We start from the raw sequence: 25,391 nt of genomic DNA, 5'->3' as shown, positions 1-25,391 counted from the left end.
TGACGTTCATTGTCTAGAATAAATGTGCACAATTCAAAGAATAAACACAATACTATATTACCCATTTAAATTAAGATCATATTAATTGGTTCTGGCCTTTGACACACCCTATTACTATATTAACACAGTATTTTACATATATAAATACCATTTAGCAAAATAATGTTTCTGAATTAATATATTTAGAACAACATTCTAAAGCAATAAACCCCATTAGAAAAGCATGTTTTGTGAGTTATGCATGCACTGGATTTACAAAGCATTAATAATTATAGGCAGTATTACAGAAGCTTTCAGCTAAAATACAAAAAAAAAAAAAAAAATAGAAAGCTTACAAGGCTTAAAAGATGGTAGTCAAAATACAATTTCTGTATTCATTTTCCATTCATATAAAACTATACACTTTTAAACAACTTACATTATTACCTTAAACAAAGATGTTGACAAAAACTGCTACTGCGAATGGAAATAAAACATATTTTTAAAAAGAAATTAAAAAATTTAGATTTGTAGTAAAGAACATAAGATTTATTGACTCAATTGGATGTTCACACTGAATGTTCAGCGTATGGAAGTAGCTCCTCTGTTAATAGCACCTATGTGTATATTTACAACACATGCGTAGCTTTTGAAGATGTGGTGCTTGTAGCCATATTAGTGCACTTGCAACACAAACAAGTCCTGTCCATGGTACTTTTATATGCTTTTGTGAGAATTTTTTGTGTGCCTCTTAAGAAGATTGGTAACTGTGAAGATGTATTTTGGGACCCTAATTGAATGTGTCTCTCTAACCCAAGGGTGGAATGAGGCCCCGTACACACGACAGAGGAACTCGACGTGCTTGGCACGTCAAGTTCCTCGTCGAGTTTTGGGATGAAGCCGCCGAGGAGCTCGGCGGGCCGCCTTCTCCTATAGAACAACGAGGACAACGAGAAAATAGAGAACATGTTCTCTATTTTCTCGTCGAGTTCCTCGGCGGCTCCATCGAGCCAAAACTGTACAGACGACAGAGTTTCTCGGCAGAATCCGGGTTTTGACCGAGTTTCTCGGTGAATTCTGCCGAGAAACTCTGTCGTGTGTACGAGGCCTTAGACATGGATTTGAATATTTAGGAAGTTGGAAGATGCTGCATAGAGCTTATGTAGTACTACTCTCTTGTGGAGAAATGTTAAAGTGCATTATAGGTTCTAGTCATTCATGTTTTTACCATTTAAATTCTCATCTACTGTCAGCAATTGAAAAATGAAACACAGGAACAAATAGACAGGGTTCCTCATTACTTAAATATTATGTTAAATATGTAATAGATCTTAATGTGTCTCTTAGTTCTCTTCCACAAACACACATCTTCGCAACTTTAACAACCATGATAGCATACTGTATATTAGGGCTATTGTGCATATATATTATACAGGATTTTATAGTATATAAATTGCATATCTAAACATAATTTAAGCTAAACATTAGACATTTATAAAGTGCACAATAATAGGGCTGAGCACAGCTCTGTAACTATGGATACAGGATTACGTGTTTTCTGTTTTTTAAGGCAAGCGGTAAAAGTACCTGAACTTGATCTAGACTTAGCCTTTTGTACTCTTTGTTTAGCAGTGCTGGAGTTTGAAAGTAGGTTCAGTTCAAGCCAATCAGTTCCTGTGTTAACAATAAGCATGGTGAAAGTAACATGCACAAATCCAGGAATATTGCTGCACTCCTTGGTATCTTTATTGAAGCATTAAAATGACATCACAGATATGACAGGACCATTAAAAGGTGATGTGTTTTGCACTAAATTCAGAGCTTACTCAAACCTAGTAAGGTTTAAGCAAGTACTAAATTTAGCGAAAAACGTGTCAACTTTTAACCACTTCAATACCGGGCATTTTCACCCCCCTTCTGCCCAGGCCAATTTTCAGCTTTCAGGACTGTCACTCTTTGAATGACAATTGCACGTCATGCGTCTTTGCTCCCAAACAAAATTGATGTCCTTTTTTCCTCACAAATAGAGCTTTCTTTTGGTGGTATTTGATAATCTCTGTGGTTTTTATTTTTTATATAAACAAAAAAAGACTGACAATTTTGAAAAAAAAAAAAAAAAAAAATTTTACTTTGTGCTATAATAAATATCCCAATTTTTTTAAAAACATATTTTTTTCTCAGTTTAGGCTGATACGTATTCTTCTACATATTTTTGGTAAACAAAAAAAAAATTTCATTAAGCATTTATTGATTGGTTTGCACAAAAGTTATAGCGCCTACAAAATAGGGGAAAGATTTATGATTTTTTTTTTTACTAGTAATGGCGGTTATCTGTTTTTGTCAGGACTGCGATATTGCGGCGGACAGATCAGACACTTTTGACACTATTTTGGGACCATTCACATTTCTACAGCGAACAGTACTATAAATATGCACTGATTACTGTATAGATGTGACTAGCAGGGAAGGGGTTAAAACTAAGGGGTGATCAAGGGGTTAATGTGTTCCCTAGGGAGTGATTCTTACTGTGGGGGAGGGGACTCACAAGGGGAGGAGACCAATCGGTGTCCCAAAGTACAAGGGACACACCATTGGTCTCCTCTCCCTGACAGGACGTGGATCTCTGTGTTTACACACAGAGATCCATGTCCCTGGCTCTGTGACGAGCAATCGCGGGTGCCCAGCGGACATCGCGGCCACCGGGCATGCGCATCAGTTCCCCAATGATGCAGCGAGCGTGCACGCTCCACACTGCGGGAATCCCAGGATGTCATATGATGGCCGACCAGAGGGACGAAAGGTTCCTGCGGCCGTCATATGACTATTGGCCGGGCGGGATTTGGTTAATGTTCCTGTCATACTTTTGATGTCATTTTAATCCTTAAATAAAGATACCAAGGAGTGCAGTATTCTGGATTTGCGCATGTTACTGAATCTCACAGTTGAGCTGTGCAGCACTCTTGGTTCTAGTTTAAAACATGTGAGGGTCAGTCACCAGGGCCGGACTGGCCTACCGGGATAGCGGGAAAATTCCCGGTAGGCCGTCTGCTGTCAGTCAAATTAATCAGCTCAGCTGTGGGCCGCGGCCGCTTTCGCGGCCGCATTTTGCATTTAGACGCATGCCCTATGCCTAGCTGCACTCCAGTGTCATGCTAATGTCACATATTGTGAATAAAAAGCAGCGGCGGGCCGGCCGCCGGCGGGTTGCGGCCGCCATGCTCGCCGCTGCCCTTTCCTTCCGCGCTGTGTGAAGTGTGGACTGGAGTGATCATCATGTGCCTGAGGGAGGGGAGGAGCCGAGCAGGAGAACGGAACGTCCCATCGTCCCGTGCGGCGCCAGCACCGCCCACTATGTTTCTCCTGCAGAGTCACGTGACAGTGTGAAGGCAGAGCAGCAGAGGAAGTGAACGGCGCCGGCCACCCTTGGGGCACAAGGTGAATGAAATCCTGTATACTGCATCTCGACTCTCTCTCACCATATAACGGTGCACCCCCCCGGGCCCCCCCTCCTCTCTCTGTCTGTATAATAATCTCAGAGAGAGGGGAGGGGGGGGGGGGTGCACCGTACACTGGTGGTGTGAGAGAGAGATTATACAGTTTACAAAAAGCAGGGGCAGAAAAGATAGGTGCAGAGAGGGGGGGGGGGGGGTTTGACCATGCAATGGTGAGAGACATTATACAGTCCAGATTACAATTTGCAGGGGCAGCAAAGGTGACAGAGAGAGAGAGAGGGGGGGGGTTGCATGGTGCACCCCCCTTTCTCTGTCACCTTTGCTGCCCCTGCAAATTGTAATCTGGACTGTATAATGTCTCTCACCATTGCATGGTCAACCCCCCCCCCCCCTCTCTGCACCTATCTTTTAAATGCAAAAAAAAATGTGTAATTTGAAAAAACAAACAAACAATAAACTGCCTGCGCTTAGGACCGTGAATTGGGCTGCTGCCCCCCCTGTAAACAAATCACCCTGTCGCCCAGTCCTCTGTCACCCAGTCCTCTGTCACCCAGTCCTCTGTCACCCAGTCTCCCAGTCCTCTGTCACCCAGTCCTCTGTCACCCAGTCCTCTGTCACCCAGTCTCCCAGTCCTCTGTCACCCAGTCCTCTGTCACCCAGTCCTCTGTCACCCAGTCCTCTGTCACCCAGTCTCCCAGTCCTCTGTCACCCAGTCCTCTGTCACCCAGTCTCCCAGTCCTCTGTCACCCAGTCTCCCAGTCCTCTGTCACCCAGTCCTCTGTCACCCAGTCCTCTGTCACCCAGTCCTCTGTCACCCTGTCACCCAGTCCTCTGTCACCCTGTCACCCAGTCCTCTGTCACCCTGTCACCCAGTCCTCTGTCACCCAGTCTCCCAGTCCTCTGTCACCCAGTCGCCCAGTCCTCTGTCACCCAGTCCTCTGTCACCCAGTCCTCTGTCACCCAGTCGCCCAGTCCTCTGTCACCCAGTCCTCTGTCACCCAGTCCTCTGTCACCCAGTCCTCTGTCACCCAGTCCTCTGTCACCCAGTCTCCCAGTCCTCTGTCACCCAGTCCTCTGTCACCCAGTCGCCCAGTCCTCTGTCACCCAGTCCTCTGTCGTCACCCAGTCCTCTGCTGTCACCCAGTCCTCTGCTGTCACCCAGTCCTCTGCTGTCACCCAGTCCTCTGCTGTCACCCAGTCCTCTGACACCCAGTTCCTTGCTGTCACCCAGTCCGCTGTCACCCAGTCCCCTGCTGTCACCCAGTCCCCTGCTGTCGCCAAGTCCTCTGTCACCCAGTCCCCTGCTGTCACCCAGTCCTCTGTCACCCAGTCCCCTGCTGTCGCCAAGCCCCTGCTGTCGCCAAATCCTCTGTCACCCAGTCCTCTGTCACCCAGTCCCCTGCTGTCAACCCAGTCCTCTGTCACCCAGTCCTCTGTCACCCAGTCGCCCAGTCCTCTGTCACCCAGTCCTCTGTCACCCAGTCGCCCAGTCCTCTGTCACCCAGTCCTCTGTCGTCACCCAGTCCTCTGCTGTCACCCAGTCCTCTGCTGTCACCCAGTCGCCCAGTCCTCTGTCACCCAGTTCCTTGCTGTCACCCAGTCCTCTGTCACCCAGTCCCCTGCTGTCACCCAGTCCTCTGCTGTCACCCAGTCCCCTGCTGTCGCCAAGTCCTTTGTCACCCAGTCCCCTGCTGTCGCCAAATCCTCTGTCACCCAGTCCCCTGCTGTCACTCAGTCCTCTGTAACCCAGTCGCCCAGTCCTCTGTCACCCAGTCCCCTGCTGTCGCCAAGTCCTCTGTCACCCAGTCCTCTGCTGTCGCCAAGTCCTCTGTCACCCAGTCCCCTGCTGTCGCCAAGTCCTCTGTCACCCAGTCCCCCTGCTGTCGCCCAGTCCTCTGCTGTCACCCAGTCCCCTGCTGTCGCCAAGTCCTTTGTCACCCAGTCCCCTGCTGTCACCCAGTCCTCTGCTGTCACCCAGTCCCCTGCTGTCACCCAGTCCTCTGTCACCCAGTCCCCTGCTGTCACTCAGTCCTCTGTAACCCAGTCGCCCAGTCCTCTGTCACCCAGTCCCCTGCTGTCGCCAAGTCCTCTGTCACCCAGTCCTCTGCTGTCGCCAAGTCCTCTGTCACCCAGTCCCCCTGCTGTCGCCAAGTCCTCTGTCACCCAGTCCCCCTGCTGTCGCCCAGTCCTCTGCTGTCAGCCAGTCCCCCTGCTGTCACCCAGTCCAAGTGACACGCTGAATCTGGTGACGGGATGGGTGGCAAGTGACACACTAAATCTGGTGGCAGGGGACGGATGGCAAGTGACATGCTAAATCTGGTGACAAGGGACAAGTGGCAAGTGACATTTCCGAGTGTCTCCGATGCTCTCTGGCGCCCCCCACCTCTGGCCACATGCGGTATTGCATGCAATTGAAGTCAATGCAGATTTTTTTTTTTTCGTTTCCATTAACTTCAATGAAACTCACTTTGATATGTGAGTACTTTGGATTACGAGCATTCTCCTGGAGCGGATTATGCTCGTAATCCGAGGTTCCACTGTGTGTATATATATATATATATCTCCCTAGCCCTATGTGCTTTCATATCTGTCTTATCTTTATATAATACGCTCTTTAAATGTTTCTAAAAAATGTATGGTTTTCTCTTTTTATGAACAAGAAAATAATGACGTTATGATGTTGGGCTGGTATAATAATGCTATGGGGCTGGTATGAAATGTTTTCCAGGGCTGGTTTTTACTCCCAGTCCGGCCCTGTCAGTCACTCACCTAGACTGGAATTACTTTGGCTTTACTGATCAAGCATGCTTATAGGAAGAGACAACAGAGTGGGAGAGAGAGAACTTGGCTTGTGATTGCATTGTTTTGCTGCGTACACACGATCAGAAATTCGGTCAAGAAAACCGTGGATTTTTTCCTATGTAATTTTGGCTAAAACTTGTGTGGCATACACACGGTCACACAAAATCCTGAACGTCGAGAACGCGGTGACGTACAACACTACAACGAGCCGAGAAAAATGAAGTTCAATGATTCCGAGCATGCGTCAAATTGATTTCGAGCGTGCATGTTTTTTTGCACATTGAATTGCATACAGACGATTGGAATTTCCTACAAGAACTTTTCCCGCCTGAAAATTTGAGAACCAGCTCTCAAATTTTTTCTGTCGGACATTCCAACAGAATAAGTCCAATGGGGTCTACACACGTTCGGAATTTCTGACCAAAAGCTCACATCGAACTTTTCTTGACAGAAATTCTGATCGTGTGTACGCAGCATTTCTCTCTGCACTGCCCAGTGACAGACTGGGGTGGGTCCAGAGCAATCCGGGTTCACAGAAAGTGGATGGAATAATACTACCCAGCCAACTGAGAACATCTAATGAGAGAATATAATACTGAATCAAAATTCTCTGGGTTGAAGCTGAATATTGTAGCAAAAACAATTTTTGGACTTGTTATATGGGTGAAAGTTGGCTTCCCAATTTCCATCGGAATGAGGTAGCAGAAAAAATCATGTGATGTATGAAAACAACTGAGCCAGTTAAAGTTGTTTTTGAAGAATTTTTGCAATTAAGAATGTGAAACAAAGTGTTTTACGCCAAAGCTTAGAATGTTTAGAGAATGTAAAACTGTGGCTGGCCGTACTGATACAAAATGAGCTGATTACACTAAACCATCCAGCCCAGTTTACCAGTAGTTGCATCTGTACACAATCCCTATCAAGGCTAGCAGTCATACAGTTTATGGTGTGATCAAATTAGTAGCTTTCTTTAAGTTTTTTCATCAGTTGGGCATTTCAGTGTACAGTCAATTGCCTAGGTTAGCTTCTCTTAGCCTTTTTATTCCAGAGGAATAATTAAAAATAATGTTCAGGTGTCATGGAATGCCTGCTAAAACATATAAATCTACAGTTTATGGTGCATTAGCAAGAACTGTAATTTTTAGATATAACATTACATAAAAGAATAAAGAATGTGGTGTACCTAAAAAATATGACATCCATGGTCAATCACCTTTAATACCCCCATACTCTATATCTATATGATAAAATATTTAGCAGTAATGATCACAAAATTGAAAAAAAAATCATAATATTGGCCAGAAATAAAAAACACAGACAGACTCTCTTATATTGGAGGCCATTGAAGAAATGCTCCCTTGTATTGGTATTCATCTGATGTGTCCCTATAAATTGGTGGTCAGTGGAGAAGTTCCCTCTTACATCATGCTCAGTGAGAGAGGTGCTTTCTTAAATATGTGTTCAGTGAGAGGAATAATGGTCCCTTCATTGATGGTAAGCATTGTTTCATTAGGGTTCAGTGGTAAGAATGGCCATTACAGCAGTAATAAATGGGAGGAATGCAACCCTTACAGACAGCTAAAACCATAATTGGTGTCATTCTGTTGGCTCTGGCAAGTAGTGCTGGCTCTGGAACTATGCAGGCCAATCACCATCAAATAGGAGGTCAGTGAGCATCTGCTTAAGAAACTCTAAGGCCCCGTACACACGACCGGATCTGTCCGCTGATACTTGTCCGCAGACCAGTTTCAGCAGACAAGTTCGGTCGTGTGTACGGCCTATCGGACCGTTTTCCGGCGGACATTTGTCCAGCCGACCGTTTTCCAGCTGACAAAAATTTCTTAGCATGCTAAGAAACCTGTCCGCTGGAAACCTGTCCGTCGGACATGTTCGGTCGTCTGTACAGACTCACTGGACATGTCCGATCGGCCGCCATCCCTCGCATGCGTCAAAGTGATTCGACGCATGCATGGAAGTATTTACCTTCCAGGGCCGCTCACGTCGCCGCGTAATCATCGCGGCGACGGCGCGGCCACGTCACCACGGAGCGTGTACGCGCGGATTTCTGTCTGATGGTGTGTACAACCATCAGACAGAAATCTCCGGGCGGACATGTCCGCTGAAAACGGTCCGTGTGTACGAGGCCTAACAATCTCTAGAGGAATCCAAGGGTTCTACAGAAACTTGGCTGAGAATGGATGGTCGTGATAAGAACACAGTGTATAACACAATGCTTATAAAAAGCTTTAGTGGAATTCCAGGCACCACCTAACTATTCTTAAAAATGCACCTTCCCCACTTTTAGCTCCTATTCTGACTAACCTGTTTAGGAAAGAGCTATATACTTACCTATTTTCATGACATGAAAATAGGTCATGTGATCCGTCTCCCTTTTGTTAGCCAACACAGCTGCAGGAGAGAGGCAAGAGCACCAACTGATGGATAGACCATTGAAGCCTCCTATGCGTGACATCACAATCCCAGGCATTAATAGCCATTGTTGAAGCACTTTCTCCTCTCCTCTGCAGCTGGCACTAGCTGATACAGGGGAGATTATGGGACTAGACAGAAGTGGCCACAAAATAGGTAAGTATACAGCTCTTTTTTACACAGGTTAGTCAGAATAGGCTTTAGGAGGGGGGAGGGAGCATTTTTAACATTTGTTAGGTGGTGCCTGAAATTCTACTTTAAATCTTCTACTATTATGGTCCTTCTTAGGTACCCATCTGTTTTTTTTTTTTTAAATAAGAAAACAGTGCTTGTTAAGTTTTATTGAAAATTATTTACAGACACTAGTCAACTGGTTTTAGAAATGCTATGTTGAAATAACTATTTTACTACCTACTCCGAAGGTGAATTATTTTCTTTTGTTTGATACTGACATTCCAATGGCTTTTATACTAGAAGACTGAAACATTTCTTTTACCTTTTTCAATAGTATTTATTAAAATTTTCACACAAAAAGGTAGTTCAGTGGTACAAAATACAGAAGAAAAGATGTCTGAGAATGTACTAAATAACAGTAAACAGCATACATCCAACAGAGGAAGAGCAACAATGATTGTCAATAGCTTTATGTATACTGTGTATTCTGTATTTCCTACCAGAAATTAGGTAAAACCTTGGTAAACATAGTCATACCAGTGTAACAGAACAGAAAAGAGAGTCACTATGGTGACCCGTCCTGAGTGAATCCACACTTGATAAAAAAGGGGTAAACATAAGCTTCTTATTAGAATTAAAATTGCATACAAAACCTTTAATTGGCATATGGGATTGGGTACACAACTTGGCTTACAAAGTACTGTAGTACTGAAAGGAAGGATAAGAGAGAAAAGTAATGAAAGAAAAATAGAGAAAGGATTTAAGAAGAAGAGGAAAAAGAAGGAGTGAATGCCTGGTGAGACGTCTATTCCTGCAATCAGTCCACCATTATGCAATTGCAAATATGAAATCAAAGGGTTCCAGAACTTTTCAAATATTGACTGTTTGTCTCACAGCACATTAACCTCTTTTTTTCATTATGCATTATCCAGGTTAATTTGCGGAAAATATATCTGGGGAGGTTATTGACAGGTTTGTTTAGAAGGGCAACCCTAGCATTTGTATTGATATTAACTATAGCTACTGGGCCGGATTCAGAAAGAAGATACGATGGCGTATCTCCTGATACGCCGTCGTATCTCTGAGTCCGGCCGTCGTATCTATGCGCCTGATTCATAGAATCAGGTTACGCATAGATATGCCTAAGACCTGACAGGTGTAAGTGACTTACACCGTCGGATCTTAGGCTGCAATTCCAGGCCGGCCGCTAGGTGGCGCTTCCATATCTTTTACGCGTCGAATATGCTAACGAGCATTTACGCCGATTCAGAAACGAACGACCGCCCGGCGCTTTTTTTTTACGTCGTTGCGTTCGGCTTTTTCCAGTAGAAAGTTACCCCTGCTATAGCAGGGGTAAGTGCGGCGTATCCTATGTTAAGTATGGCCGTCGTTCCCGCGCCGAGTTTTGACTTTTTTACGTCATTTGCGTAAGTCGTTCGCGAATACGGACGGACGTAATTTACGTTAACGTCAAAACCAATGACGTCCTTGCGACATCATTTGGAGCAATGCACGCTGGGAAAATTTGCGGACGGCGCATGCACTGTTCGATTGGTGCAGGGACGCACCTGATTTAAATAGTACACGCCCCCTAGCCGCGGGATTTGAATTCCGCCGGGGGATTTACGATACGCCGCCGCAACTTTAGAGGCAAGTGCTTTCAAAAAATAGCGGCGGCGTAATGTAAATCAGATAGGTTACACGGATCTAAGGATCCGCTAACCTATCTGAATCTAGCCCACTGAGTTGTTCAGGGAGTGAACTAACATCCAACATTGCCTGCACTTTGGAAAGATCCACCATATATGCAGTACTGTGCCCACCTAAATACATCCTCAAAAAAAAAAAAAACAGGAAGAAGGGGGTCCAGGGTATATTTAAGAGAGCCTCTAAGTAACATCTGGAAAAAAAGTATAACTAGCTTCATCCAAAGTCACGTTCATAATTTCTTTATGAGTTTACAAGGTCCAGGCCCTCCAATACTCCTCTGAATTTCCTTGCCCAGATCCCAATGTTGGTAAAGAACTGGCGGTTGCCAATCCCAAATTATATTTTCTGGCCTCCTAGGTTCAACACATCACTGGGTGGGGAGAGTTGGCATTGCAAGACCCCATTCAGAGTGTCTGTTTGTCCCAACTGCCTCAGAACAACCTGGTTACTCCTTCATCCAGAGTGTAGGCAGCCTAATACAGTAATTGTGTTACTGGCCAGATAACCAGGTGAAAACAGAAGGAAAAGAGCCTAAAAAAAATAATAATAATACTAATGCATCCAGCACATCTAATGATTATTAAGATGCAATATTTTAGATATTTGATTTTGGGTTTAATACTACTTTAAGAACTTTTATTTATTCCTGCAACCTGTCACCAACTTGCTGCAAGAACCAGTCATCCAACAGTCACCCTTGGCAATATACAAATAAAAACTGCGCCAAAAAAAAACTAGCAACCGAGTGCTAGTTGTGTGTAAAGAATAAAGTCTATGGGCCAGATTCTCATACATCCTGCGGCGGCGTCGCATAAGCTATTTACACTACGCCACCACAACTTACAGGAGCAAGTGCCGTATTCCCCAAACACTTGCTCCGTAATTTTCGGCGGCGTAGCGTAAATGGCCCGGCGTATGGCTGCGTAATTCAAAGGGGGCGGCTAGTATTCAAATTGAACTGCGCATGTGCCGAGCTGAAAAATAGCCCAGTGCGCATGCTCCAGCTCATGACGGAAAAAGTCAATGACGCCGACGTGAGCGTCATTGACGTAAAGTCGTATTCAAGAACGACTTAGGAAAACGACGTAACCGACGGAAAAAGCCGACGCGGACCCAACGCCATACTTAACATGGCATACGGCGGACTGGCGTAAGGTTACCCCTCATATAGCAGGGGTAACCTTACGCTTACGGAAACGACGTACGCGACGAGTACGCGACGCAAATTCATTCAGGAATCGGCGTATCAGGCTCATTTGCATAGTCAAATGAGACCTGAACGTAAACGCCACCTAGCGGTCAGCGTTGTATTGCATTTAGGATCCGACGGTGTAAGTGACTTACACCAGTCGGATCCTAGCCTAATTCCGGCGTATCTTGTTTTGTGAATACAAAACAATGATACGCCGTCGGGAATTTCGAATTATGCCGGTGTATCAGTAGATACACCGGCGTAACTCTTTTGAGAATCTGGCCCTTTAACTTCAAATTCTAAATGAATAGTTTGAATTTTTAGGAATGAAAGAGAGTCCCAAATGTGCAGAATGGATCACATCTGAGCTCACAAACAGGACGAACAGCACCGCTGTGAACTGGAATTCCGTGAGAAAACCACCACCATATGGAAAGCCGCTTACCAGAAAAACAGGCTTATACAACATTAAGCATAATAATCTCCGTCCGTAGGTTGGAACACCGGATTGCAAGGACCCCAGAGAATATACTTCCGATGGTAAAGCTTTTATGCTTGTAAGTAATGTAGTCCCAGATCATGGATATAGAGAAGAAACGGACCATAGCGTAATTCCGTATAAAAATGTAATAAAATCAAAAAAGAGATGTACTTACAAACATGGATCGTTTAAAAAGCATGTTGAACGCGGTGACGTCAGTGTACGCCTTCCCAGACGCGTTTAGTCATACGCAGACGTGGGGATGGGCGATACACTGATTCACCGCATTTTATAACCAAACCTCGTTCTGACGTGCAAGTGGCAAGCTAAAGACGCCATATTAACTATGGGAAAGCAGCTGATCTAGCCTTTAATAAAGCCAGAACAGCTCGCCATCCAGCAAATTCATCATACCCAATATATCTAAAGGGAAAATGTAAAAAAAAAAAAAAAATAATGCAATCGGAACTAGTCCTTCGGTATACACTACACACCCACTGTTCGGTGGATGCAATACACACACCCTACTTAGTGGATGCAAGTACGTGCAATCATCGGGGAGCGAATGGGGCATGCCTATTCAGTACAATAAACCAGCACTGAGCAATCATGGGAACGTTAATTCCACCAACAGAGGGCGCCCCGAAACCGCATATATCCAATTAACCCTTTACATATCGATAAAGCGTGGCACAGACTGCAGTGGCAGCACCTCTGTTGACTCTATTGACCTCTATTGAATGTGTTCAATCTCCAGAACGCATATATACAACATAGAGACATATATGAACAAGCATGTTGGAATCTTTAAGAATTAGCATCCGGCGCAAACTTAATATCCAAAAAAACATCTGATTAACACAATCCCAATGACAAATGGATATAAGTGAGCATAGGTCATAAAGATGGAGGGAGGCGTGACATGCCCTCGCACATTTATCCTGGTGTTCAGCGTGATGAGACCACGCCCTCAGACGAAGTCCAAAAGTGACGAAATGCGTCAGTGTTGTGGTTTCTACGCTGAACCAAGAAGTGACGTTTGCGCTCCACAGAGCGATACCCGGAAAAACGAGCATTGAAGCATACGCACTCTATTTTGCTGAATTAAAATTGTACACAGTACGTAGATATTGAGAGGGGGGGCACTTGTGGAACTATAAAGTTTTAAACAATATTACGCTATTGCAGGCCTCAAAATTTCAAGTCCTGAGCTACTAGCCAGGCCTTAAGAGTTACTCGCCACCTGTTGCCCCACCCAAACCCTACCTTGCCCCGCCCCTAAACACACCCTTGATCTCATGAAATAACACTGTTAACTGTTTTATTCAGAATTAAGTTTCAAAAATAAATAACAACTACAGCCAGTATGCCTCTACCTCCAGCACCTCCCCCAGTACACCTCTACCTCCAACACTTCCCCCAGTACACCTCTACCTTCAACGCCTCCCCCAGTACACCTCTACCTCCAACACCTTCCACAGTACTTCTCTATCTCCAACACCTCCTCCAATGCCTCCCCTCTCCATCACACCTATGTCTCCAATCCCTTCCCCCCCTAGCACACCTCTATATCTATAATCCCTCTTCCCAGTATGTCTCTGCCTCCAATACCACCCCAGCAAACCTATGCTTTGTGCTTTTAATGACCCCCCAGCACACCTCGTCCTCCAACCTCCTATCACCAGCATACCTATGCCTCTAATTCTGCCCCCCTCCCCCCATTCTATCATACCTATGCCTCCAATTCGGCCCTCCTCCCCCCATTCTATCATACCTTTGCCTCCAAATCCACCCCTCCCCCATTCTATCATACCTATGCCCCCAATTCCGCCCCCCCCCCCAACCTATCATACCTATGCCTCCAATGCCACTCCCCCAATCTATATTATGGTATGATAGATGGTGGGGCAGAATTGGAGGCATAGGTATGATAGAATGGGGTGGCGGTATTGGAGGCATAGGTATGATAGAATGGGGGGAGGGGGCAGAATTGGAGTCATAGGTATAATGGATTGGGGGGGGTGATTCAGACCTATGCTTCCAATTAACCTGCCCCTCAATCCAGCACATATGTTCTCTCAATCCCCCTTACTCCCAGCAAACTTTTTTTCAGTCCCCAAATGCCTCCAGAACATCACAACAGACTGTCACATTCTCGCATACCATTGTCCTGCAGCCACTGGGGTCAGGCATCGGTGCACACGTTGGATAAGTGGGAGGTGGAGAGGGGCGGTCCCAGACAGCTGGTACACTGTGCAAAGCTGCTAGCCTATGGGAGGTGGAGCGGGGTGGTCCCAAGCGGAGGTGGAGAGGGCGGTCCCAAGTGACGCTGACTGATACATTGCTTTTGCAATTCTGCTGCTAGCCTGTGCACAGAGATGTGTGGAAGGTGGAGAAAGCTCTGCTTTGCTGCTAGCCTGTGTAGTGCATGATGTGTGGGAGGTGGGGAGGGGCGTTCCCAAGTGGCAATGTGTGGAAGGTGGAACGGGGCGGCGCTGGCTGGTACATAACTTTGCAAAGCTCGCATTGCGAGTGTGTACGCGGTGGGAGGGGAACTGGATACATAGAACAGCCCTGTCCATACTCGCACTGCTCAAAAATGTACTCGCCAAATGTGAGCAGGCAAGTGCAAATTTTGAGGGCTGCGCTATTGTTTGTATTCTGTTGTTGTTTGCATAAGCCCAGTGGATCCCATCTATTTATGTGCCCTGTATGACGTGTAAGGAGGTTCAAAAGAGAGAAGGAAGGTTGCTGGGATTTCAAGGCATTTTACACTTATCCTTGTGGTAAGTGCATCCCCGAGAGGGGCTTCCTGTGTTCACGAGGTGGTATATGGGAGAACGGTGGATTGTAAAGAAGACTCTTGCATCACTGTCACTAATGATCTTCACTTCTCTGAGCACGTTTCTCTCATCTCACTTTCTATAGATTTCCTTTATGAAGATTATGGCATAAAGAAGTTTGTTCATTTCAACGCTGATCAAATACCACCAAAAAGAGCTCTATTTGTCAGAAAAAATAAATTATTTTGATTTATGTACAGTGTTGCATGACAATGCAATTGTCAGTTGTCAGGGGGGGAAATATTCCGGAGGTCAAGTGGATATCAACATTCCTTGCTGACACCACCAACTGTGAGCATCATCCTTACTGCTCTAATAGTAAAGAACCCCTTATGCAGTTTAACATAGAACAGTTTTTTGTTTAACCACTTAAGGACCGCCTCCTGCACATATACGTCGGCAGAATGACACAGCTGGGCACAGGCACATACAGGTACGTCGCCTTTACAAGCCCAGCGAACACGACCCGATCCGAAGCTCCGTGACCGCGGCCGTGGAACCCATGGACCCGATGTCCCGCGATCAGTCACAGGAGCTGAAGAACGGGGGGAGGTGTGTGTAAACACACCTTCCCCGTTCTTCACAGTGGCACTGTCATTGATTGTCTGTTCCCTGATATAGGGAAATACGATCAATGACGTCACACGTCCAGCCCCGCCCCCCTAAAGTTAGAAACACATATGAGGTCACACTTAACCCCTAAAGCGCCCCTAGAGGTTAACTCCTAAACTGCAATTGTCATTTTCACAGTAATCAATGCATTTGTATAGCTCTTTTTGCTGTGAAAATGACAATGGTCCCAAAAATGTGTCAAAATTGTCCGATGTGTCCGCCATAATGTCGCAGTCATGAAAAAAATCGCTGATCGCCGCCATTAGTAGTAAAAAAAAAATATTAATAAAAATGCCATAAAACTATCCCCTATTTTGTAAACGCTATAAATTTTGCGCAAACCAATCGTTAAAAGCTTATTGCGATTTTTTTTACCAAAAATAGGTAGAAGAATACGTATCGACCTAAACTGAGGGAAAAAAATGTTATGTCTTTTTTGGGGATATTTATTATAGCAAAAAGTAAAAAAATATAGATTTTATTTCAAAATTGTCACTCTATTTTTGTTTATAGCGCAAAAAATAAAAACTGCAGAGGTGATGAAATACCACCAAAAGAAAGCTCTGTTTGTGGGAAAAAAAGGACGCCAATTTTGTTTGGGAGCCACGTCGCACGACCGCGCAATTTTCAATTAAAGTGACGCAGTGCCGAATCGCAAAAAGGGGCAAGGTCCTTAACCTGCATATTGGTCCGGGTCTTAAGTGGTTAACTTAATTCAGTGGCCAAGTGTCTTCTTAACCACTTAAGGACTGGGCCTATCTTTCAAACTCAGTGTTTACAAGTTCAAATCCTTTTTTTTGCTAAAAAATTACTTAGAACCCCCAAACATTATATATTTTTTATAACACCCTAGAGAATAAAATGGCAGTTGTTGCAATGCTTTCTGCCACACTGTAATTGCACAGCGGTCTTACAAAAGCACTTTTTGGGGAAAAAGTTTTTTTTTTTTAATTTAAAAAAATATAACAGTAAAGTTAGCCCAATTTTTGTTGTTATATTGTGAAAGATAATGTTATGCCAAGTAAATTGATACCCAACATGTCATGTTTCAAAATTGCGCCCACTTGTGGAACAGCAACAAACACTTACCCTTTAAAATCTCCATAGGCAACGTTAAAACATTTCTACAGGTTAACAGTTTTGAGTTACAGAGGAGGTCTAGGGCTAGAATTATTGCTCTCGCTCTAACGATCGTGGCAAAACCTCACATGTGTGGTTTGAACACCGTTTTCACATGCGGGCGCTACTCACATATGTGTTCCCTTCTGCACGCGAGCTCGTCGGAACGGGGCGCTTTACTTTTTTTTTTATTATTATTATTACTTATTTTACTTTTTATTTTGACACTGTCCTTTTAAAAGACAAAAATTCGGCCCACTTTTTTTCCTATTACAAGGAATGTAAGCATCCCTTGTAACAGAAAAAAAAGAATGACAGGACCTCCTAAATATGAGATCTGGGGTCAAAAAGACAGAAGATCTCATATTTATACTAAAATGCAATAAAAAATTTTTTAAAAAAAAATAAAATAATCACCAGACGTGAGTGCGGCCCTCTCTCCCACCACCGATAAGTGATCTTGCGGCAAATCCTTTTATCATAAAGAGAAATGCACGCCGTTCCTGAAAACATCCGGTTATGGCAGCTAGCTGCTGCCATAACAATGGTATTTAGCATCAAAGTAACAATGTGGGGGTACAGTGATTTGCGTGAAGTGGTTAAGCAGCCTGAGAAACATTTTTTTGCCAATGATAGAATCACTATTTAAATGTAGCACACTCTGGCATGTGTGTTAAAATTAGAGCAGGTAAACCGTACTCTGACTCACACTGTAACTCCGTGAATCTTAATTTGGTCAGGGTTCATGGGAGTTCTGGGCTGGAGGACTAATCCTGGCAGCTCTCTGGTGCCTTCCTCTGATCTGGAGGGTTAAACCTTCAAGAACTAGAGAGTAGGGGTTAGAAGGAGCCACTATGAATTTTTTAGGGGCCTCAGCCAAACCCCAGAAGGTGGGCTGGCAGGGGGAAGAGAATATCATGCCAGCAGAGTCAGTCAGGTGGGAGATGGAGATTCAGTCTTGATGAGGCTGTCAGTGGCCCTGAGGGGTACCCCCTAGTCTGGGGGGTGTCCTGCTTTGGCCCAGGGCTCGGGTGTTGGAAGGATCCTGCCAAAAACACATGGGAGGAGGTCTTCCTGGCACAGGAGCAAGAAAATTTAGTGTGAGTAGTTCAACACTGACGGGTCTATCAAAGAGGGAGACTGCCACATGTAGCCAATCTCCCTTAAAGACTGCAGTGCGCCTAAGTCTTCTATCCTTAACCTGGGAGATCTCCTGAGAGTCATGGTGGACTGGTGTAGAAAGACAGTCAGGGGGGCTGATGAAAAAGGCAGCTGAAGTCAGGTGGGCTGGCAGTGCCTGAAGAGGTGGTGCTGGGATCAGTGACCACAGAGGAAGCAGTACATGCTGTTTCACTACATCTATACTACAATTAAGGGACTGCAAGTTCCTGTCTGTAATGGGCAGTTATTGATCTGACATGGGGTCTGTCAGATCCTACAAGGGTGAAGGGTCAGCAGTAGCTGGCAAGTGTGTGCAGGAAGAGAGTGAAGTGGAGATTGTATATAACTGTATATAGGAAGTTGTCCCTGAAGTTTTCTGAAGTCAAGTGGGCATCTCATAACCTCCCATCCCTATCCAAGTTGCTAACCCTCTAATAAACAACAAAAACAAAGCTACAGATGGTTTTCTGACTCTGTATGCCTGTGAAGATTTGGTGTGCCTGGTTGTGCAGGAGTGGGGTATCCCTGTTTATCTGCAGCTCATATGTGGGGTGTGCTACATAGATATTTGTAAATTGTGATAATTTCTCCTCTTAAATGTCTCTTCTCTAGGCAGAAGAAGTTTAATTATTCTAGTTTTGTGGCCCTTCTCTCGACTTTCTCCAGTTCCAGCACATCCTTAATGAGGACTGCTGACCTGAACTGGACAGCATACTCCTGAACCAGAGTTTTCTAAAGTAGTAGAATTATAGTATTAGCTCTTGAATAAATTCCAATTTTAATGCATGCTTACAGTCTGCTACGTTTGCATGCTGCAGCTTGTAATTGCATGCTATTTCCGAGCCTGTGATCTACTCGTAGGACCCCCAAATCCTTTTCCATCCTTGATCCCCTCAGAGGTTCTCCCACTAGTGAGTGACTCGCATTCATACTTCTAGCCTCCAAATTCATTAATTATTTTTTTTTAAATATTGAACCTTATTTGTATTGAGTTTTTCCTGTAAAGTTTCTATATCCTGTTGTGAAGTTGTTGTTTTACTTAGCTTTGTATCATCAGCAAATACTCAGATTGAACTATTTATACCAACCTCTATATTATTTATGTACAAGTTAAGCATAAGTGGTCCCAGGACTGGGCCTTGGCGTACCCCACTTACAACTCCAGACCTTTCAGAAAATACATTATTTATCACCACCTTATGGACACGCTCCGGTAACCAATTTTATATCAAGGTACATGCACTATCAACAGTATGTCAACAGACCTCAATTTTGGAACTGTATCAAATGCTTTGGCAAAATCCAAGAATACCACAGGTCTTTCTCTTTCCAGATTACAGCTCACCTCCTCATAGACTGTTAACAAGTTGGTCTGTCAAGAAGAATCTTTCATGAATCCATGCTGGTTACTACTGATGACATTATTATGTCTGCAAATTCTTGGATATGGTCCCTATTGTCACCTCCAATAGTTCAGATACTATTGATGTTAGACTAACTGGTCTGTAGTTTCCAGGTATATATCTTAGCCTCTTTTTAATTAATGGTACTATGCTGCCTTTTTGCCAGTCAGTTGGTACCATTCCAGTCACTTAGCTGTCCTTAAATATTAGGAACATTGGCCTGGCCATACCAAGGCTAAGTTCTTTGAAAACTTTTAGCTGCAGGTGCAAGCCATTAGGTCCTAGTGATTTATCCACATTACGTTTTTCAATTTTTTTTTTGAACACTGGTTTCCTTTATCCACAAGGGTACATTCCATGTTGTGTTACTATTAATACAGTCCTGTTTATTATACCCCTCCTTCACCTTTAAAAAAAAAAATGAGGAGAAGAATGTATTTAAATACAGTTGCCTTCTCCTTGTCATATATAACCTACTTTATGGGGCCAATATGTTCTGACCTTGCCTTTTTTTTGTTATTAACATATTTAAAACATTTTGGAGGATTTTCTTTACTCTCCTCCACTATATGTCTCTCTGGGTTTATTTTAACTGCACTGATTGTGCTCTTGCATTTATTTATTTATTCATTCTTTGTAGTGTTTGAATGCTGATAGTGAATCCTCTGCCTTAATTTTTTTAAATTAAAGTTTTGTTTGTTTTTTCTCCCGTTGATATGTCTTTTTATGCTAAATTTAACTATTCAGGTTTAACTTAAAGGGGTGGTTCCCCCTAAAACACATTTCTAACAATAGATTCGTAAGACCCGTTACACTGCGGGTAGGCTGGCTTTTTTTTTTTTTTTTTAGTACATACCGAGATCTCGGCGTTTCGTCCCTTGTCAGTGGGCGTTCCTAGTTGATTGACGTTCCTCGGACGGGCGCATACGTGACGTCACGACTTTCCGAAAGAAGCCGAACGTCGCTGCGCAGGTGCCGTATAGAGCCGACTCTATATGGCGCCTGCGCAATGACGTTCGGCTTCTGTCGGAAAGTCGTGACGTCACGTATGCGCCCGTCCGAGGAACGTCAATCAACTAGGAACGCCCACCGCCAAGGGACGAGACGCCGAGATCTCGGTATGTACGAAAAAAAAAAAAAAAAAGCCAGCCTACCCGCAGTGTAACGGGTCTTACGAATCTATTGTTAGAAATGTGTTTTAGGGGGAACCACCGCTTTAAGTCGTTTTATATTTGTTGCACATTGGAATGCACTGATTAATATGATTATTTAATATGTCCTTGAGCCTAGGTTCACACTGCTGCAAATTCAAAATCGCGGTAAAATGCGCGATTTTGTCCGCGATTTTGGCCGCAATTTAATGTAAATCGCGGCCGGAAATCGCAAAAAGTAGTACAGGAACTACTTTTTGAAATCGCAGATGCGGTGTCGCACTGATTAGGACAGTGCCATTGCCGACAATTGCCGCCGATTTGAGATGCGATTTGACATGTCAAATCGCATCTCAAATCGTTCCAAATCGTACCCAGTGTGAACCAGGGCTAAAGCACTCTATCTTGTCTGCAGTGTTCTTTGTGTTTAGAATTTGCTCCCATTAATGTTGTGTAGTATAGAATACAACTTATTAAAGTTGGCTCTCTTGAAATTGAATGTCCTTGTCCTACCCTTGTGTCTTGTTTTTTCTGATTTACATTAAACATAATTATTCTGTGATTAAGTTATACCTTACTTCCCCAGCTGCAATCAAATCTGTGTTGTTTGTAATTATTAGGTTCAGCAGACCATTATTTCTAGTTGGGTCCTTCACCAAATGACACATGACATTGTCCTTCGAGACATTAAGAAAATGTCAGGCCTTAGATGACTGAGCAGTTCCTGTCTGCCCAGTCAATATCCAGATAATTGAAATCTCTCATGATTATAGCATTGCCCTGCTCTTCCAACATTACTAACTGTGAGACATGGCTAGTCTCCATTTATTTTATGTTAAGGGAACTGTAATCTACACCCACTTTTTATTGCTCTTGTATTTCTTCCCTTTGAAGCTCCAACCACAAGGATTCCACCTACCCTCTTGCCCAGCTAGCAATGGCATCCCTCAGATTTGAGAACATATAATTATTGACATATGGGCAAACTCCTCCCCATCCCCCAGTCCTACTGTCCCTCTTATACAGGGAGTACCTCTGGACAGGTGCAAGTCAGTCATGTGAGATGTCAAACTTCCCTGAAGTTAAAATCCTCCTTGTGTATCTGTAGTTCCAGTTCTTTCATCTTATTTACCAGACTTATACCATTTGTGAACAAGCCTTTTAATTGTGTACTAGTGTGTATATTTTTTCCTTGTTTAATCTCATGCTGCAATAGGATTTTGCCAACCTGCGTACCTTGGTTTTAGGTGCTCTAGTTACACTAATGTTTCTCCCGGTAACACCCTCTGGCTTTCGCTCACTGTCAGATATAGCTTCCTCTGACCCCCACCCACCCACCCACCCACCACCACCTAGTTTAAATGTTCCTACAACATTTTGGCTATCTTCTCTACCAGCAGAGCTTTGCCCTCTCCTATATAGGTGCAGTCTGTCCCTGCTATAGAATGGGTAAACGATCAAAAAGTCAGCCTAGTTCTCCATAAACCTAAAACCCTCCTTCGTGTACCAGTTTCTCAGGCACTTGTTAAGTTCTCTAAGCTACTGCTGTATCTCAGCTGTGCTTAAGGAACAGACAGTACTTCTAAGAATATTGCCTTTGACGTCCTTTTTTAATACAGCGCCTAAGCCCTCAAAATTATATTTTTTTATTTAACTTTGTCATTGGTACTACAGTAATATGTACCATGACAGCTGAGTCCTCCCACGACCCCAGCCAACAATCTGTTCATCCGATCTGTGATGTGCCAAACCTGAGCACCTATTAAACCATAGTGTTTAGTGATCTTGGTCCTTGTGACAGATTACCCTATGTATCCTTCCTATAAGTGATGGTGTAGGTGGCCTCCGTGAGCTTGCATCTTTTGTTACCAAGATGTGTACTAGGTACGTGATCTGGTGCATTGCCGCAGTATATCTAGGTTATACAGTCGACAAGTGGTTAAAGTAGAACTAAATGTTAAACTTTTTTTTTATTCATTTTGGATCGAGTAAGGAAGTATAAGCCCTGTAATTATTTTTTTGCCATCTGTGTCCCATTAGGGAGATTTCTCTTCACCTCCTGTCCCATAGCCAAAAAAAGGAAGTGAGAGCAAATTCCTCCATCCATAATCCATAGTTGTCACTAGGGTTACCAGAACTTGTCCTTTTTTAACAATTTCCCCTCTTGTTCTGGTGACAATCAAAAATGTGGGATTTTATTTCACTTTTAGTGATAACAATAAACAGAACACATAAGAGGTTGAATATCCCTAATGGGGGAAGAGACAGCAAAAAATATGTGGTTAAAAGATTTCCTTTACATTATTCCTTTGTTTGTATTTGTCTTTTTTTTTTTTTTGCAGTCAGTTATTGTAAATGTATAAACAGCAGCATTGCTGCTTATTTTGTATTTGTGTAATAATTTTCCAGATATCCTGTGGGCTGTCAGTTGGTCGTTGTCATTGGGTATTTTACAAAAAAAAACAAAAAAACATAAAGATCACCAGCTAGCAATGGCATCTGACTGATTTCATGCTTGAGCTTTGAAAAAGTGTATAGCACAGCAAGATACACTGCTACTATCACAACATGCATTCACTTCAAAGCTGACCAACTGGTGTCTCAGGGTGCTGTTTTGATTAGTTGTGAAAATAACTATCCAGTAGTATAGGAACATGCACCCCAGCAGTCACAACTATGACCGGTCTTTGGATAGCTTTAAAGTAAAGGCAACACTACAGAGTTTATTTTGTAAATCAATTAAAAGAACAGTGAATATATCGCAAAGCGCTTTAGCCCATAACAGCTAATCGAATTTCAAGTTACAGTTTTTACCACAATAGTTGTTGATTGGTCATGACTGGCTATTTAGCTTTGCACAATAATATTGTCTTTTGCACTTCCATACTAAAAAAAAATCCTAAATTGGGATTTGTATAACAAAGCAGTGAAGAAATTATGATTTTCAAAGTTCAACAATCCATAACAATTAATTAAACTTTAGTTTAATTGTCTATAGTTAGATAAATAGAATACCATTTTCTGAGTATTTGCTTATGGTAACTGCTTTTTGAAATTCTTTAATGCATGGCATTATATTAGACCTAGATTTGGTTTAAGAGCAGTGGAGAATGTGCAATAACAAATAAAATAGTTGCACACTGCTATAATCTAAGTTATTAAAGATACATTTGAGTTGTTTGCTATAAGGAATATAATCATTATGCATGCTTTCAATTTATTTTTAAATAATTTTTTGTCAAGCAGGACATTTCTGGTAATACAAATGTACTGAAAAGATTGAATTCTTAAAACTTGCTACATGCAGACAGCTAACTGAGAAGCTAGCATATTTTATGTAATGTTTTCAGATTTTTTTTAAATGTAATTTAATATGCAGTTTATAGATAATGCAGTCATTCATATTCATGGCCAACTGTCATTCATATTATACCCATTTTGATTTCAACCTGGCTGTGCCAGATTGCTTATATCCAATGTAGTTTGTGTGTGATCATCTTTGCAGTAACTCAATGACTTATTTGATGAACTCTTTATATGCAGTTCCACATGGCCTTCACATCCCAGTGTTCATCTTTTGGACTGGTTTATAAACTGGTATATTACTTCTACTTATTGTTTACTATGGTGGACTACCATTAAATATTTGCATAAAAGACACAAATCTCTCTATAGTCCAGTTGCATGTCATCTTGTATGTACAGTTTAATTGGACCCAAGAACAAAAAATTACATTGCAGCTTTTTTTTTTCAGGCTAACTACATTTTCTGTAAGATCAGAAACATTCCTGTTTATCCTGATAGCAATCCAGTGTCTACGTAACATCCTGAATGCCTGTGTTCCACCACATTAGGCGACCTGTCAGATTTTCTAATGGAAGTGACGTTCAGACACGGCCATCTTGGTACACTCCGCACTCGGCCACACTAAGCCTACATTCTGAGGTTTACCAAGCGGACATCTTTTTACACCCAACAAAATATTCCATTACACACTTATTTATTTTTTTACCACTAAACTGAGCTTATATCGTGAAATACAGTATGTAGAAATCCATCTGACTGTTTCGATGATTTTAAAAGCAGTGGAGTGCCTGCTGATCTCATAGGTATGCTAATCTGACAGAACAAGGCTGTTTTTATAATTCAACATCAAAACAGTGTCACAGACAGGGCTCAAGTCCTGCGGGATTGCGTGGGAATGGAGTTCCTGCACTTTTTTCACAGCAGGAACTCAGTTCCCTTTGCAGGACTTTGTCAGGGGCAGGCGAAACTTAGTAATATTTTATGTTACTGACCGCTTCCTGTATATGGATTCATCGGGTAGTGTGCGGGTATTTCGTCACTTCTTCGATGCCGCAATGTCTCCTGGGAGCTTTTGTCATTGTTCCCAGAACATTGTTTGACCGAGTGCGAACCATAGTTCTTCAGTGATTTATACCACCACAATCACTCAGCACGGCCCACTTATCTGGTTCCAATTACCCTACACATGTTTTAATCAATTATTTTCTATTGTTTTGTTACTGCTTTCTATGTGATTGTTTATTAAAAATGTTGTATTTTTATATAAAAAGTGCCTACAAAGTCCATTTTTCGCATTGTTCCCAGAAGACATTGCGGAGGTCTGCCGTGAGTTATCGCGGGATTAAGAAAGAACATGCTTCTTTCTAAATCCTGCGATAACTCTCGGCAGACCTCTGCAATGTCTCCTGGGAACAATGACAAAAGCTCCCAGGAGACATTGCGGCATCGAAGAAGTGACGAAATACCCGCACACTACCCGATGAATCCATATACAGGAAGCGGCCAGTAACATAAAGGATTACTAAGGTACAGTGGATAAAATAAAAAAAATGCGGTTTAGTAATTATGCATATGA

This window comes from Rana temporaria, chromosome 5, assembly GCF_905171775.1.
Source record: "Rana temporaria chromosome 5, aRanTem1.1, whole genome shotgun sequence".
Taxonomy (NCBI): domain Eukaryota; kingdom Metazoa; phylum Chordata; class Amphibia; order Anura; family Ranidae; genus Rana; species Rana temporaria.
The sequence above is the reverse complement of the archived record's forward strand: the minus strand, read 5'-3'. Positions refer to the sequence as shown.